This window comes from Pelophylax lessonae (genome assembly GCF_965119305.1).
Source record: "Pelophylax lessonae genome assembly, chromosome: 7".
Lineage (NCBI taxonomy): Eukaryota > Metazoa > Chordata > Amphibia > Anura > Ranidae > Pelophylax > Pelophylax lessonae.
In genome coordinates, this window is record NC_138774.1 from 39,401,136 (window position 1) to 39,417,011 (window position 15,876).

Consider the following 15,876-nt stretch of genomic DNA (forward strand, 5'->3'; position numbering starts at 1 on the left):
ACCCCTGTTTTCTCTGGGTTCATATATATATAGGTACCCCTGTCTCCTGAGGTGACCCCTGAATGTTTATGTGTTTATACATACATTATATATATATATATATATATATATATATATATATATATATAATATAGGGTGTATAACAGCTCAATGATATACCAATAAACTATTTTATTACATAATATGAGGTGTACCAGGTTACCCCTGTTTTCTCTGAGGTGACCCCTGAATGTTTATGGGTTCATATATACATTATCTATAACAGCTCAGTTATATAATATACCTATTTATTATATAATATGAGGTGTAATGTACCCCTGTCTCCAGTCTGAGGGGTCCCCTCAATGTTAATGAGTTCATACATACATTATATATAACAGCTCAGTTATAATATGAGGTGTACTGGGTACCCTTGTTTTCTCTGAGGTGCCCCCTGAATGATTATGGGTTCATACATACATACATTATATATAACAGCTCAGTTATATAATATATATCTTTATTACATAATATGAAGTGTACTGGGTACCCCTGTTTTCTCTGGGTTCATACATATATAGGTACCCCTGTCTCCTGAGGTGACCCCTGAATGTTTTTATACATACATTATTTATATATATACATACATACATATACACAATATAGGGTGTATAACAGCTCAATGATATACCAATAAACTATTTTATTATATAATATGAGGTGTACCAGGTTACCCCTGGTTTCTCTGAGGGGATCCCTGAATGTTTATGAGTTCATATATTCATTATATATAACAGCTCAGTTATATAATACACCTCTTTATTACATAATATGAGGTGTACCAGGTACCCCTGTTTTCTCTGGGTTCATACATACATACATACATTATATATATATATATATATATATATATATATATATATATATATATATATATATATATTTATTACATACAATATAGGGTGTATAACAGCTCAATGATATAACAATAAACTATTTTATTACATAATATAAGGTGTACCAGGTTACCCCTGTCTCCTGAGGTGACCCCTGAATGTTTATGTGTTTATACATACGTTTTATATATATATGGTGAATAACAGCTCAATGATATAATATGAGGCGTAACAGGTACCCCTGTCTCCTCTGAGGTGACCCCTGAATGCTTATGGGTTTATACATACATTATATATATATTTATTTATTACATACAATATAGGGTGTATAAGGCCCCGTTCACACAGGGGCGATCCGACTTGGGGGGGCGACCTCGGAGCGGCCGGCACGGACTTCATAACATTGAAGTCTATGACGGTCGCGCCGGGTCGACCCAAAGAAGCTCCGGACCCTTTTTCTAAGTCGGAGCGACTTGTGTCGCTCCTATTAGAACGGGTCCGCAGCTTCCCTATGGAAGGCGACCTACGGCGACCTGTGAGGCGACCAGGTCGCCTCACAGGTCGCCTTAGTGTGAACGGGGGCTAACAGCTCAAAGATAAAACAATAAACTATTTTATTACATAATATGAGGCGTAACGTACCCCTGTCTTCTCTGAAATTACCCCTGAATGTTTATGGGTTTATACATACATAATATACACAGTATCTCACAAAAGTGAGTACACCCCTTACATTTTTGTAAATATTTTATTCTATCTTTTCATGTGACAACACTGAAGAAATGACACTTTGCTACAATGTAAAGTAGTGAGTGTACATCTTGTATAAGAGTCGGTTCACACTGGGGCGGCTTGAAAGCTGCCCACCTCTGAAGCCGCCCCCCCTGCAGCGCGACTTCAGCATGGCTTGCAAACGACTTCTCTAATAGAAGTCAATGCAAGCCGCTCTGAAGTCGCCCCCAAGTAGTGCAGGAGCCTTTTTCTAAGTCGGAGCGACTTGAGTCACTCTGATTAGAACGGTTCCATTGTACTGAATGAAAATATAGATTATGCTCGGGCGGTGGTGTCTGGATGGAAGTTTGCCAACATCCCTAATATAATGTAGAAAGCGAAAGTTCCCCTAGGTGCGGCACTTTTTAGGCAAAGGACCATCAGGATAGTAATGAGAGTATATGCACAATTGTAAAAAAGTAATTGCATCAATTTATTCAAGTGTAGAGAAGAAATGATATTAAATAACATACAATGTGAGTTAAAAACAATACAATATACATGCGGAATAGACACATCATGGAAAACTGAACAACGAAGACATGAATGATCTCCCAAGATAAGACCTTGACGCGTTTCGGGTAACAACCCATTGTCTGAAAGGTCAGTTGGGGTACACTTCACGTGTCAGGTGTCCAGGAGTTCGTAACCGCAGATGTATAGAGGTGTCGCGGTTTAAAGAAGCCGCATCACTAAAATGAAGCGCGCCAGTAAGGGGAAGGGCTAGAGCAGAGAAGTCCCCACGTCCTTAAAATGGGGGAGGGGAGAGATGGAATCAGCAATAGTAAAGCCAAGTAGGAATTATAATGCTTGATTGAGTAGTATTGTGCTGAAGCCCTCCGTGACCTATCCCGCAAGGATCCTACAGGGCAGGTGGCCAAAAAATGCACAGGTATCTGAGATTCACAGATTATTCTTTATTGTAGTATTGAAGATGTAGAAGAAAATGATAATGGAAGAGATTCTCCTTCCACGGACTATGCGAACCTGAATTAGATCAAATGACCACAGAAGGCGAGAAAAGGCTGTGGAGCCCTGTGCAGACTTCCCCCGGCTCAGCGAGGGAAGTCTGCACAGGGCTCTACAGCGATACAGCCTTTTCTCACCCTCTGTGGTCATTTGATCTAATTCAGGTTCGCATTACTACAGTAATCAGTGCTAAAAATATGCACTGTTACTGTAATAAGGACACTGGCAGGGAAGGGGTTAACCTAGGGGCGATCAAAGGGTTAAATGTTTGCCTAGGGGGTGTTTTCTAACTGTGAGGGGGGATGGGCTTGTGGAATCAATACAGAGACCTGTGATCCCAAATAGGAGGAACACAGGAGCTTTGCATTGATTGCTGAGAGAACAACGGTCTGCTGTGTTTTCAACAGCAGACTGCCGTTCTCTCTTCACGGGAGTGATCGCGGATGCCCGGCGGCAATCCTGCATCGTGCATCGGCTTCCCCGCTGGCGAGTGGGCGTGCTATTCGCGGGAACCTGCTGACCTGGCGCTATATACAGCGGCTGGCTGGCAAGTAGTTAATAATATATTGATAATGATCATGATAATAATAATCTCCTAATATCCCCTTTATTATATCTGAAGAAAGTTGTAACAGGTACAGATGGCTCATGTGAGGTGATCATTAAAATGTTTGGGAGTACATTTGATGGTTTCTATGTATAAATATACATTATATGTTACATATAGTATATACATTGTATGTAAAACAAAAATAATTTCTGGGCTAGATAAAAGTAAAAAATAAAAAATGAACAAACGTCCCTTACGACGTCAAACATATGACGAAACGCGTTTGGTAGGACCAGACGTGAGGTCACCACGCCTCTCGGCCGATTAGCTTTGGAATGCTGCAGTTTCACTTTTCTCCTTGGAGTTTGCATGCTCGATTGTATTACCAATCATTTGAGTGCACATTTTTACAATAAATTAAACTTTTTTAGACTGTATTATGCTATGTGCTCTTGCATTTATTTTATGTTTATCGGAACCTGCCTATTTACCCGGAAGCCTACCTGAATGGATATCCTTGATGGCTTTTGCCTGGTGGGTAAAATCTCCCACAAGCGCTATTGGCTTTTCCATTAATTCGAAAGCCATTACATTTTGGTAAGCGACCATTTTTTTAATTACATTTTTTGGTGACCTTTTTCTATTGAGTTTTGGGAAGCTCGGCTCTTATTTGCATGCTGGGACTTGTGGTTCCTCCCTAAGAAAAAGTGCTTGTTTTCATCACTGGAAATTGCTTTCCCCTTTTTATGGACACTTGTTGCATTTTCAGTTTATTTTTTTATGTCATTCACTAGTGGTGTATGTTTTACACATTTTTTATACTTTATACACATGTAATTTATGTTGTTATCAACCAGTAGCACCACATGTATTATTTGTATATACATTGTATGGTCTATAACACTTCAGTGCTATAAGAATACTACAGTATACCCAATGGTGTGCGCAACCTATTGCATTAGGGCGTGCACCTCAGAGCACAAACATACATGTGTGTATATCAGCAGAGCAGTGGGCGGTGTCAGTAGAGCAGAGATTGGTGTCAGTAGGGCAGTGCACAGTGTCAGTAGTTTTTATTTTAATTTCATTTTTACAATTTAATTTTTTTTTTTTTTTTTTACAATTCTTTTTAGGAGCCCCGTTGGGGGGCTTTGGTGAAATATCAAGGGTCTAAACAGAGAGAAAGGGACTGAGGACAGAGCTTCTCCAGTCCCTAGCTCTGCAGCCTCAGCTGCACTGGGAAGTGAACGTATGGGAAGTGTTCTTTGCTGAGCAGGTTCCTGTTCATTCCCAAACTGAAGCATAGTAAAAAATAGTTTACTATGCTTCAGTCAAGAATGACCACAGGAGTGATTGGTACAGATCACTCACTGTGTTCATTCATTATCCACCCTGAAACATCTGCAGCAGCAGGCAGCGGGAGAGGAGGGAAGCTGAGATAGGGAACACCAGGAAGCAGGGGGGACTGGCACCACACAGGGTGAATGGGGTGTGCCCAGGCACACCCAGCACACCCTGTGCGCACGCCTATGAGTATACCCATTTAGGGCCCATGCACATGTGTGGACAACATGCTGTATTCAGATTCATACACAGCGTATAGATCAAATTTTATAGTGTACACATGTAAATGTTTACATGCAGACAGCACAAATGTACTCACACTGATATGTAAATATTAGCATTGTGTAATCAGCAACAAATCTTACGATCATGTGCATGAATTATTAAAGCGGAGCTCCAACTAAAAGGGGAAGCTCAGCTTGTTTGCTTTCTCCCCCCCTCCGCTGATACATTTGGCACCTTTCGGGGAGGATCAATCGGGTACCTGTTTATGCAGCCAGTTCCTGGAGGATGAAGGAATTGATACCATTGAATGGCCCCTACGCTCGCCTGACCTAAATCCAATAGAACACCTCTGGGGCATTATGTTTCCATCCAGTGGCGGTCGGTGCGTTGGGGGCGCAGGGGCGCTGCCCCCCCCCATCCATGCATCCGGCCCCCTAATCTGCATGCGGGGCGCCAGACTCATGGAGCTCAATGGGGTTTTTTTTTCTGAGTCACCTGATTAGAGCCAGAGGCTCTAATAGGCTATAGAAAAGGGTGGACCCGGGGCGCAGAGCAGTGTGCCCGAGCCCACCCATTGTGTGACAATAGCGAATGAAAATTCGCTATTGTCACATGGATCCTCCTCCTGGCCAATTAGGAAGCGGGTCTGAGACCCACTTCCTGATTTGCCGAAAGGCAAAACCATGCCATTGGCCGAGGAGGAGGCGGGAGGACTCGAGGAGACACCGGGGGACTGAGGAGAAGCTGCAGGTAAGTGGACTGGTCTGGGGGGGGGGCACGGCATGCTACGCTGGTCACTCTGCATTGAATGGGGGCATGATGATCTCTCTGCATTAAAAGGGGGCACACTTATCTCTCTGCATTCAAAGGGGGCACACTGATCTCTCGGCATTGAATGGGGGCACATTGATTTCTCTGCATTGAATGGGGGCACACTGACCTCTGCATTGAAGGGGGCACACTGATTTCTCTGCATTGAATGGGGGCACACTGATCTCTCTGCATTGAAAGGGGGCAAACTGATCTCTCTGCATTGAAGGGGGCACACTGATCTCTCTGCATTGAAAGGGGGCACACTGATCTCTCTGCATTGAAAGGGGGCACACTGATCTCTCTGCATTGAAGGGGGCACACTGGTCATTCTGCATTGAAAGGGGGCACACTGATCTCTCTGCATTGAAAGGGGGCACACTGATCTCTCTGCATTGAATGGGGGCACACTGATCTCTCTGCATTGAAAGGGGGCACACTGATCTCTCTGCATTGAAAGGGTGCACAATGATCTCTCTGCATTGAATGGGGGCACACTGATATCTCTGCATTGAAGGGGGCACACTGATATCTCTGCATTGAATTGGGCCCACTGATATCTCTGCATTGAATGGGGGCACACTGATCTCTCTGCATTGAATGGGGGCACACTGATCTCTCTGCATTGAAGGGGGCACACTGATCTCTCTGCATTGAAGGGGCACACTGATCTCTCTGCATTGAAGGGGAGCACGATGATCTCTCTGCATTGAAGGGGGCACACTGATCTCTCTGCATTAAAAGGGGGCACACTGGTCATTCTGTATTGAAAGGGGGCACCCTGGTCACTCTACATTGAAAGGGGGCACGCTGGTCACTCTGAATTGAAAGGGGGCATGCTGGTCACTCTGCATTGAAAGGGGGCATGCTGGTCACTCTGCATTGAAAGGGGGCACGCTGGTCATTCTGCATTGAAAGGGGGCACACTGGTCATTCTGCATTGAAAGGGGGCACGCTGGTCATTCTGCATTGAAAGGGGGCACGCTGGGGTCATTCTGCATTGAAAGGGGGCACGCTGGTCATTCTGCATTGAAAGGGGGCACGCTGGTCATTCTGCATTGAATGGAGGCACGCTGGTCATTCTGCATTGAAAGGGGGCACGCTGGTCTCTCTGCATTGAAAGGGGGCACGCTGGTCACACTGCATTGAAGGGGGCACACTATACTTTGATTACTGAAGGTCCCTTTTACACTTTTGTGACCTCAAAGTCACGCAATTTTTTACAGCGTTTTTTGCCGCAAAGCAATGCCTATTTCATTTTTCTGTTTGCTCCCCCCCAAAAACTTTGAGCACCAGCCGCCACTGTTTCCGTCCATATGACACTGCCAGGTTGCACCTCAGTCTGTTCAGGAGCTCAGTGATTCCCTGGTCCAGGCCTGGGAGGAAATACCCCAGGACACCATCCATCGTCTCATTAGCAGCATGCCCCAATGTTGTCAGGCATGCATACAAGGACGTGGGGGCCATATAAACTACTGAGGACCATTTTGAGTTGCTGTAATGAAATTTCAGTAAAATCAACTAGCCTGATTCATCATTTTTTCACTTTGATTTTCGGGGTGTCTTTGAATTCAGCCCTCTGTAGGGTGATCATTTTCATTTTCATCAAACGATGTGACATCCTTTTCTTCCTAACACATTACCCAGTCCATACCAGTATAGATATATAGCATGAGATTTTTCCCCATTGAGATCTAATGTGCTCCTTTAACCACTTGCCGACCTCCCCGCGCAGATTTACTGCGGCAGGGCGGCTCGGCTGCGCATAATCACATAAATCTACGTGACTTTGTGCACGCGGTCTCGGCAGGGAGGGCTTGCCGCTGGAATCGCACTCAGACCGTGGGAGGAGCAGGCATGATTGCCGCCGGCCTCCCACAATCTTCACAGAAACTGACAGGAGAGCAGCCTGCCTATGTAAACAAAGCAGGAGGCTTTTCTGTCACACAGACGCAATGAGATTGTGTGTTTCAGCTAAGCTTAAACACTGATCTCTGTGTGCCTGTCACAGAGCCCCTCCCCCCACAGTTAGCAAGCACATATAGGGAACACATTTAACCCCTTGATCACCCCCAGTGTTAACCCCTTCCCTGCCAGTGTCATTTATACAGTAACAGTGCATATTATTTAGCACTGATTACTGTATTAATGTCACTGGTCCCCAAAAAGTGTCAAAAATGTCAGTTAGGGGTCCAATCTGTCCACCGCAATGTTGCGTTGTCCCGATAAAAATCGCCGATCGCCGCAATTACTAATAAAAACAAAAAACAATAAAAAGTCCAAAAATCTATCCCGTAGTTTCTAAACGCTATAACTTTTGCGCAAACCAATTAAAATATGCTTTTTGGGATTTTTTTTTACCAAAAAATATGTAGCAGAATAAAAATTAGCCTAAACTGATACAAAAATTTGATTTTTTTTTTTAAAAATGTATTGGGAATTTTTTATAGCAGAAAGTAAAAAATATTGTTTTTTTTTTTTTTTTTTTTTTTCAAAATTGTTGTTCTTTTTTTGTTTATAGCGCAAAATCTAACAACTATAGAGGTGATCAAATACCACCAAAAGAAAGCTCTATTTGTGGGGAAAAAAAGGAACATGTATTTGGGTACAGCGTCGCACGACCGCATAATTGTTAGTTAAACTAACACAGTGCCGAATCGCAAAAAATGGCCTGGTCATTAAAGCGGAGTTCCGGGCACGAAAACGTTTTTTCAATAGACATACCTCCGGGACAGTCAGGTCTAGTACATTCCACAATGGATAGCCTCTGATCTGTCCCGGTTCGCACTTACCTGCAAGAAGAAATACTCACTTATAAAATTTCTTCTACAACGTTACCATCTCTCTTGTGGGCAGCTGAAGCTGGCGTGATCCTCTTTTCCGCGTCCTCTTCCGCGTCTTCTTCTCCCAGAATGCGCCTGCACCGGCCCCTCTCGTCACTTCCGGTGTGGCGAGCGGGGCCGGTGCTGTCGCATTGATTCCTGGGAGCGATGACGTTCAGCTCCCAGGAATCATCGCAAAGGAGGAAGTGACGGCGGAGCCGCGGCACAGAGGGAGGAAGTGAAGAATAGGTGAGTATTTTCTATCCACAATTACAAGGTGAGTAAATAAAAAAATATACCTAACTATCCAATTCCTTTTCAGGTGAAGAAGATCCAGCGGATGGGCACAAAATCGATTAGGTCGATTTTGTGCCCGGAACTCCGCTTTAAGGGGGTGAATAAAAATAAGAATCTGCGCTAAATCCTAATAGTGCAATCATGAATAATCATATGGTAAATAAAGATTGTGTTTTTTTTTTTTTTTGCTTATAGTGCAAAATCTAAAAATCACAGAGGTGATCAAATACCACCAAAAGAAAGCTCTATTTGTGGGAGAAAAAAGGGCATCAATTGTATTTGGGTACACCGTCGCACGACCATGCAATCGTTAGTTAAATTAACGCAGTACCGTATCGCAAAAAATGGCCTGGTCATTAAGGGGGTAAAACCATCCGGAGCTGAAGTGCTTCATTTTTTTGAGCAGTGTACATTACATAAACACATCCAAAGTTCTAAAGCCCCGTACACACGATAAGAAAATCTGAAGGGAAATTTTGTCCGACGACCGATCTGCCGATTTTCGGATTGTTAGTATGGTGCTTTCGACAGCCGACTCCGACTTTTCGGCTGACAAAATCCTGATGTGCAGGCTATATAATTTTTGTCGTCCGTAATACAACGTCCGATTTTCGTCTCATTAGTACAGATTTTGACGGAAAAAAATCTTAAGAGCAAGACTGGGCATGCTCAGAGACGAAAGAACACATAGAAAGCAATCCAACACATAACATCACTTCTGAAGAAGGATTCTGTCATAAGGAAAAATTCGTATGAAAAAAACCTCTTCACTTTCCACATCAGACTAGCATGCCACAAAAAACGGACGACAGATCTTTCGATAATCTGATCGTGTGTACGGGGCTTTACTGATTGAAGATCCTCATTCTAATGAGCCTGCTGTGTAAGATATAGCAATGTCATTTTGAATGCAACCCAACAGAAGCATCACTGAGCCCATGATGCATCCCAGGAGGTAGAATAATAACAGCTGACAGGCCGGGTAATAATAGTTCAGTGTTACGAAATGACGTGCCAGCCCCTTTGCCGCCTCCGGTTATGACATACTATAGAGTCATGCTGTTGATAAACACAGGACTAGTACAGAGGAGGGTGTATATAGAGGGAGGATCTCTGCTGTCCCTGAGATGTGCTCTGATTTGGTCTGCATTCAGATTCTCTGAAGATGCCTTTCTGCTCTGCATGGGAGATATACAACATATATATATACACTCAGTTACTTGAAGGATTTGCTGCATTTCAAGATTTGTACAGTGAGAATGGGGTGTAGCATCTATGCGGTCTGATGCTGCAGTCGCTCACCTCTGTTGTTTGCTGCAACAGGTTTCCCTAGTGGGGTGGGCCATGGGGCATCTCCTGGATGCACCATAAGTGCAAAACATGCTTTTCACCCAGTCCTTTTACGTGCATAGCCTTAACCACTTCAGCCCCGGAAGGATTTGCCCCCTTAATGACCAGGCCATTTTTTTTTTTGCGATTCGGCACTGCGTTATTTAGCGGACAATTGCGATGGCAATTTTCTCTTTGTTATTGTACTTAAGAAACCTTAACCACTTAAGCCCCAGAATATTTTACCCCCTTCCTGACCAGGGCCTATTTTGCGATTCGGCACTGCGTGACTTTAATGGACAATTGCGCGGTCGTGCGACGCTTTACCTAAAAGAATTTGACGTCCTTTTTTTCCCACAAATAGAGCTTTCTTTTGGTGGTATTTGATCACCTGTTCGATTTTTGATCATGCGCTTTAAACAAAAAAAGAGTGACAATTTTGAAAAAATAACAATATTTTTCTAATTTTTTTATATGAAATTCCCCCCCCCCAAAAAAATGTAAAAATCTAAATTTTTTAACATCTTTTGCCAATTTGTTTTCTGCTACATATGTTTGGTAAAAAAAAAATCACAATAAGCGTATTTTGATTGGTTTGCACAAAAGTTATTGCGTTTACTAACTAAGGGAAAGATTTTTGTCATTTTTGTTGTTCTTTTTTTTACCGAGTAATGGCGGCGATCTGTGATTTTTTTTTTTTTTGCGGGACTGCGACATTGTGGCGGACAGATCGAACCCTTGACTGACATTTTTGACACTTTTGGGGTTACCAGTGACATTACTACAGTAATCGGTGCTATACATATGCACTGTTAATGTAAAAATGACACTGGCAGGGAAGGGGTTAACTTTATTGGTGAAGGAGGGGTTAAGTGTGTCCCTAGGGGCGTGTTTCTAACTGTGCAGGGATGTGGCTTTACATGTAACAGCAGAGATCTACGGTCCTACATAGCAGGACCGTTAGATCTCTGCTGTTACACAGGGAAGAATGACAGGCGGCTTTGTTTACATTAGCCGCCTGTCTTTCTCCCTTCACAGCGGACGATCGGGGCTAACCGCCGCAGTATATGTACTTGCGGCGGTCGGCAACCGGTTAATAAAAATCACTTGGGGGAAAAAAAAATGTATGTCATTTTTTCCCCACAAATAGAACTTTCTTTTGGTGGTATTTGATCACCTGCTCCTTTTTTTTTTTGCGCTATAAAACAGAAAAAAAAAGTGATGATTCTGAAAAAAAAAAAAAAAACACAATATTTTTCACATTCTGCTATATAACATTCCCAATAAAAAAATGTAAAAATCTAATTTTTTCATCTTTTTAGGCCAATTTGTATTCTGCTACATATTTGGATTGGTTTGTGCAAAAGTTATCACGTCTACAAACTAGGGGAATGATCTATGTCATTTTTATTTATTTTTTACTAGTAATGGCGGCAATCTGCAATTTTTAGCGGGACTGCGACATTGCAGCGGACAGATCGGACCCCTAACTGACATTTTTGACACTTTTGGGGGGACCAGTGACATTACTACAGTAATCAGTGCTAAAAATATGCACTATTACTGTACTAATGATACTGACAGGGAAGGGGTTAACCCAGGGGTGATCAAAGGGTTAAGTGTGAGCCTAGGGGGTGTTTTCTAACTGTATGGGGGAGGGACTTGTGGAAACCTAAATATGAGGATCACAGGCGCTCTGTGTTCATTCTAGAGAGAACAACAGTCTGCTGTGTTTACAACAGCAGGCCGTTGTTCTCTCTCCATGGGGAGCGATCGCGGGTGCCCAGCAGCAATCACGGCTGCTGGCCCTGTGGATCGGCTTCCCCGCTGCCTGATGGGGGCATGCGCACGCCCCCAGGAGCGCTCTCGCGAACCCACATACCTATAGATAAAATAAGATAAAATTTCAAAAATTTGTAGATAAAATAAGATAAAGTAAAAACATGGCTGCATCTTGTAAATCTCTACGCGTTTCATGGTGAAAAAACACTTCCTCAGGAGAAGATGCAGCGTTGTATATAAAATTACAGTACAAACAGCATGCGGTATTGCTTATTCTGGGCCACTAGGGTAGTCTTTTCTGGAAACTGTGGTAATAGGATCCGCGCTCGACCCGGGCGTCTATGAAAAAGCGTGTCAACAAAGGTGCAATCTCCATAGGGTACTGGATAAGGTTGAGAGACGACACCATCAGGTGTCCAAAGATAATTGGAGTGCAAATGCCACTCCTAGCAGAGCTTATTACAATAGCATGATAACAAGTATAAAGTGCAACGTGCTCAGGTATACAGCTGAAAATACTCTGGCCATAGGCCGTGTTGATATAGGCGTTCAAGCACATACGCTAATGTATTTTATCTTATTTTATCTACAGTTTTTTATACCATACATCTCTTGCCATTATCAACTACTTTATTGTATGTAATATTTCCATTAAAGAGGTTCTAAACCCATACAACTTTTTTTTTTTTTTTTGCAACCTGTAAGAGAAACACATAATGAGCTAGTATGCATCGCATACTAGCTCATTATGAAATACTTACCTTAGAACGAGCCCCCGCTGTGCCGCCCGCTTACCTGTATGACGGGCGACATGTCCAGTCGCCCGTCTTCTGGGATCGCGGCATCCGGCCATCTGATTGGCCGGAGCCGCGGTGACGTCACTCCCGCGCACACGCGTGGGAGCCGACGGTCACGGCTTGGGGCTCTGAAGAAATGGCACCAGCGGCCGATCCTTCAGAGCGCATGCGCCAGTGACGTCACTGGCTGCATGTAAGGTAAATATCTCCTAAACGGTACATGGTTAGGAGATATTTACAGTACCTATAGCACTGTTAATTTTGGCAGGAAATTTCAATTTAGTTTTAGTCTTAGTCTTAGGACTAAAATGGCATTTTAGTTTTAGTCCTATTTTAGTCTTCTGCAAGTGTTTTAGTTTTAGTCGTATTTAGTCGACTAAAACTCCAGTATATTTTAGTCGACTAAAACGCCCTACATTTTAGTCGACTAAAACTCATTTTAGTCATCTATAATCAAATGGGTGTAGTTCAATTGTAATTTGTAATGCATTATTTAAGCATTTCTCTACAATTTCCAAACTCATTATATACTACTGCTGGTCCTGGAGTGAAAAATCTAATATGTTATTATTTATGCTTTGAGCATGCACCAGTGTTAATTTTTGGCAGCAAATTTCGATTTAGTTTTAGTTATAGTCTTTTGACTAAAATGCCATTTTAGTTTTAGTCGTATTTTAGTCTTAAGACTAAAATGCCATTTTAGTTTTAGTCGTATTTTAGTCATCTGAATTGTGTTAGTCGACGAAAACGTTTTAGTCGGTTTTAGTCGACGAAATTAACACTGACCTATAGGTAAGCCTTATCATAGGCTTACCTATAGGTAAAAGTGTCCGAGGAGGGTTTACTTCCTCTTTAATGTTCTACCTATTGGAATACTGGCTATTTGAATGTGCTGCTCTGGTCAGTGCCGGGACAAGGTCATCCAGCGCCCAGGGCAAGGATGCCAAACTGCGCTCCCCCATAGGGTTAGGGTCAAGGCTCCCCCCCATCCCTGCAATAAACCAAGGCATCCTTCCCCTCCTGCCCACCCCTTGTCCCGGCCCTGGCTGTGGTACTTTATGTATATACTGTATATGAATTGTCCTCTATCCATGTACATGAACAGAAATGTATTTATTTTATATATATATATATATATATATATATATATATATATATATATATATATATATATATATATATATATATATATATGCAATTGTCATTACAAATGTATTTATTTATATATATATATGTATTTATGTAATGTGCTATTTTCGTGACAATAAATATGTCAAGATGTAATTTCTATTTATTTACTTGTCATTTGCCTCATATAAAGTCTCAAATATCCCCCCCCCCCCCCCCTTAATTGTTCGTTCCTAACGCTTCTAAATGCTGCTAAACTCTCCTAAACGCTACTAATAGCATTTTTTTTCCTTTTTTTTTTTTTAAAGGAATTGTGAAAACGCTAATTAAAGGCTAACGCTCCTAAACATTTTTAAATGCTACTAAAACACTACTAACTTCTACTACAAAAAGCTATTACCAGTGATTTCTATTCAGCATTTTTTTTTTTTTTTTTTTAGCTTTAAAAAACCTCAAGTGTGTATGAAGCCTCATTATTTATCTCATGATACAGGCAGTTGATATTTTAGAAATGTAACAAAAAAAAAAAAAAAACAGGGGAACTCTGAACTTGGCCTGGAAGTTGAAAAGAAAACAAACAATGTATCAATGTGGAAATGTTATACTAGTAGCTCATAATTGCAACATCAATTGCAACATTGCACTAAAAGGAGGTCATTCTGTGAATGAAGGTTCAATTTATTTTGGTGGTATGTAATCACCTCTGCGGTTTTCATTTTTTGTGCTTTAAAGAGGTTGTACACTCGTTTAAAATTTTTTTTTTTTTTTTACAACCTGCAAGAGAAACGCATAATGAGCTAGTATGCATCGCATACTAGCTCATTATGAAATACTTACCTTAGAACGAGCCCCCGCCGTGCCGCTCACTCACCTGTATGACGAGCGACATGTTCAGTTGCCCGTCTAACAGGATCGCGGCATCCGGCCATCTGATTGGCCGGAGCCGCGGTGACGTCACTCCGTGCGGAAGCCGACGGTCACGGCACGGGGCTCTGAAGGAACGGCGCGATCAGCCGTTCCTTCAGAGCGCATGCGCCAGTGACGTCACTGGCTGGATTAAAGGTAAATATCTCCTAAACGGTACATGATTAGGAGATATTTACAGTACCTATAGGTAAGCCTTATCATAGGCTTACCTATAGGTACAACTTCCCGAGGAGGGTTTACTTCCTCTTTAAAAAAACAAAAAACAAAAAAAACAATATTTTTTTTTTACATTTTGCTATTAAACATTAAACAGTAAAAAAAAAAAAAAAATCGAATTTCTTCATCAATTTAGGCCAATGTGTACTCTGCTACATGTTTTTGGTAAAAAAAACAAAAATCCCAATAACCATATATTGATTGGTTTGCGTAAAAGTTATAGCATCCAAAAACTATGGGATATGTTTATGGAATTTATTTATTTAATTTTTTTTACTGGTAATGCCTGCGATCAGCGACTTATAGTGGGACTGCGATATTGTGACAGCCAAATAAGACACCTAACTGACACTTTTTTAGGGGAACCAGAGACACCAATACAGTGATCAGTGCTAAAAGTATGCATTGTCACTGTACTAATGACACTGGCTGGGAAATGGTTAACACCAGGGGTGATCAAGGGGTTAAATCTTCTTTTGGGCGACAGGCGTCCCGCGAATCTGTTTGCACATTTTTAACGTGATTTGTCGCGTGACAATCGCAGCAAAATCGCGCCACGATTTGAGTGCTATTAAAAATAACAGTGATCGCTAGGGCATCCTGTGGATTGTGGCGATTCGGAATTGCAGGCAGAAGAGACCTGAGAAGAGGATCAGGACTGTCCTGTGCAAAACAGAGCAGGTTTAAGTCAGTTGTAAAGTCAGAAGGTTTTTTTTATCTTCTATGCCATTAGATAAAAAACCTTCTGTGTGCAGCAGCCCCTAATACTTACCTGAGCCCCCTCTCGATCAAGCAATGTCCACAAATGTCTAAGCCGTCCGGGACTCCCCTTCTCATTGGCTAAGATACAGCAGCGGCACAACTGGCTCCCGCTGCCCCTCAATCAAAGTCAGTTAGCCAATGAGGAGAGGGTGCGGCGCTGAACCACAGCTCCTTGCCTGAATGCATACACGGAGCTGTAACTTGGCTCGAGTGCCCGCCTAGCAAGCTGCTTGCTGTGGGAGCACTCAAAGAGAGGGAGGGGCCAGGAGAGC